This window comes from Desmodus rotundus, chromosome 13, assembly GCF_022682495.2.
Source record: "Desmodus rotundus isolate HL8 chromosome 13, HLdesRot8A.1, whole genome shotgun sequence".
Taxonomy (NCBI): Eukaryota; Metazoa; Chordata; class Mammalia; order Chiroptera; family Phyllostomidae; genus Desmodus; species Desmodus rotundus.
Window position 1 is genome coordinate 24286182 of NC_071399.1, and position 1405 is coordinate 24287586.

Sequence of the window (1405 nt, forward strand, 5' to 3'; positions counted from 1 at the left end):
TGTTGAAGTCCTAACACTGGTCACCAAGAACGGGACTGTATTTGGAGACAGGGTCTTTAAAAATGTACAGTTAAAATGAGATAGAGCCGGCCCTAATCCAATATGAGTGGGGTCCTTATAAGAAGAGGAGAAAAGGACACATATTCACAGAGGAAAGACCATGCGAAGACACAGGGAGAAGACGCCATCTATAAGGTGTGGAGAGAGGCCTCAGAAGAAACCAACCCTGCCAATGCTTTGATCTTGGACATCCAAGCCTGCAGAATTGTAAGAAAATAAATTTCTGTTGTTTAAGTCACCCAGTCTGCAGTACTTTGTTATGGCAGCCTGAGTAAACTAATGTAACTGTATACGAGTATTTAGGTTTAACCTCAGGGCTCTATTGAGAGATGAGTGTGCCAGACGAGAAGGTGAAACTTCTGTTCTCCCTTTTGTAGTACAGGCAGTGGTTCTCAAAGTGTGGTCTTCAGGCCAGCAGAATTGCCATCAACTGTGAGCGTGTTAGAATATAAATTCCCAGGTCCTACTCCAGATTTACTGAGAATCTCTGGGAATGGAGCCCAGAACACTGTTTTAAAGAGCCCTCCATGTGACTCCAGGTGATCTTGAGGATCACTGGAAAAGAAGCCTTAGGGCATGGGTTTCATTTCTATAAACTGTGTTCAGCAGCTTCCCCTCAAGTTGCCACAGTTCCCTTCAAGCACCTCAAGGGGAAAGCAGTGAAAAGAATGCTGTGATTGTTGACTTTATTTGAAAATAAAAAATCTAAGGCTCTCTGGTATTGAGACAAAACAATGATCTCACCAGGAAGTGCAATAATTTTTTTTTATGTATGAGGAAGCAATAGGCCTGAGAAACCACACTGCTGGCAATTCAGTCAAGAGAATAAAAAATAATTTGCTTTTCTTAAAGGAGATAAATAAAAAATTGAATCCCATTGAAATGGAATATTCTAAAAATCTCTGGTGCTTCAAGCCTTGTCTAATTGCAGGGCTCTCACTGGGTCTTGTGTTTTCTTTGCCAGGGAACACAAACTCAAGTTCGTGGCTTCTTAGGCATTTTCTTTTTTATGAATAGGCAATTTTAAGGAGTGATTATGCTGATAAAATTTGTAATTCCTGGAAAGATGAAAAGCCACTGCAATTTTCTGGAAAAACTTTGCAAATGGTGAAGTTTGAAAATGAAAGCTTAGTCATGAAGATTACAGATTTACCCTACTCCCCAAGTACATGCATTCATTTAAGGTGTCCATGTCCCCTGCCCAAGATGGAATCTTGTCTCAAACTCTGTGACCTCACTGTGCATGTACAAATGGGCTGCATCTCTAAAGGAGTTTTACAGTTTTGCTTATATTTTTTGGTGGTGATAGAAAAGTTTGATTTTCTTTCCAGACCACCAATCAGTA